This window comes from Halyomorpha halys, unplaced genomic scaffold (assembly GCF_000696795.3).
Source record: "Halyomorpha halys isolate HHAL.00 unplaced genomic scaffold, Hhal_1.1 Scaffold24.1, whole genome shotgun sequence".
NCBI classification, from domain to species: Eukaryota; Metazoa; Arthropoda; class Insecta; order Hemiptera; family Pentatomidae; genus Halyomorpha; species Halyomorpha halys.
The window spans coordinates 838,317-839,959 of NW_027107648.1; positions in this window are offsets into that span (position 1 = coordinate 838,317).

The following is a 1,643-nucleotide window of genomic DNA, read 5'->3' on the forward strand; positions in this document are numbered from 1 at the left end:
GATTGCTCCCATCCTATCTGGGACCTTTAAATTCTCCCGAGTTACCCTCCTGGATTTTTCCTTTTCCATTCTTCCCCGGGCCTTTTCCCATAACTTTCTTCGAGCAACATGGTTGTTGTGTATTTCTTCTCCGTTTGCTGCCGTTCCCTTATAGTCCCGCTGGTGTCCTCAAAGCCCAAAGAGGACCTCAAACGGTGAAAACCCCGTACCTGTATGTACAGAATGATTGTATGCCACAATCGCCTTAGGCATTGCCACGTCCGGTTCCAGTCCCTGGTCAGCCTGATATAGTCGAAGATGGTCACTCAATGTGCCATGAAGCCCCTCTATGCCTCCTCTACACTTAGGGTGCCCTGGTGTGTTGAGATGCCATATTACGTCAAGGTCCTTCATATCATTTCGCATCATGGCATTGTCGAATTCTCTTTTCCTGAACCTGGTGCACCATTGCCGCCTTACTGAAGAGATCAATTATGGTTATCCATTTAAATCCTCTCCACGTGAAAGTGTCAACCTTTAAATCATTGAGCGGTGCATCTGTGGTAGGTGTCTTTTCTTGTCTGCCTTTTGGTGGATGTCTGTCATACTTTGTGCGTTGACCAACTTCGCAGTTTCCTACAACTTCTGTGATTGTCTTCTTCATCCCCCACCAAAAGTATCTTCTCTTTAACGCTTGCTGGGTCTTCAAGATTCCACGATGATTGGTTTTGCCCTGATGATACGCGACAGCCACTTCTCTCTGGCGTTCGTCTTCCCGAACGGTTTCAACCACCAGCTTGCATCAGGCGAATGTCCTGTCCATTCCTATGCGCTCATCACACTATAGCCGTTTAATCTTCTCCCAAATGGTTTCATTTCCCACATACAGGTGACACTTTTTTCCAGACTTAAAGACATTATTCAAGATTCTACAGATCTGGTCATTCTTCACGCCTGGCTGTGACCAAATCGTCGTGATATTGCTCCTCCCATAAATTGCTGCATTCAACTTTGTGCAATCCAATGGTCCTCGTCTTCCATACTATCTGCCGCCTCTTGTCGTTTATTATGTCCTCCAGTTTCTCCATATCTGCTGGTCTTCCTTCATCCGAGCTCTCGTTAGATGAAGATTCCACCCTATCCTCTTCCTCCGCCACATTCTGGTCTTCTTCCTCTCCCGGTGCCCACTCCCGCAGGAATTGTCTAGACGGTTCTCCGGCCTCCTCTTCTACTGCATTTACAGTAATTGCTCTAGACAACCAATCGGCTACGACATTTTCTTTTCCTGGCTTATAGATTATTTCTAAGTTATATTGTGCCAGGAGCTACTTCCAATGCATAATCCTAACCGAAGGATTCCTTCAACTTCCCCACCCATTGAAGAGCCCTATGGTCAGTGTGTATCCTAAACCTTCTGCCAAATACATAGGGCCTAAAGTGGTCAACAGCCCACACTATTCCCAAGAGCTTTCGTTCCAGTGCGCTGTATCTGGTCTCCGTCTCTGTTAGGCGCCTACTGGCATATGCCACTGGGTCATCTCCCCCTTTACCATCCTCAGACTTAACACCGCTCCCCATGCATACTCACTCGCATCTGTAGTGATAGTGAATTGCTGAGTGAAGTCTGAGAAAGCAAGCACCGGCTCCTGCTGCAGCTTCTCCAT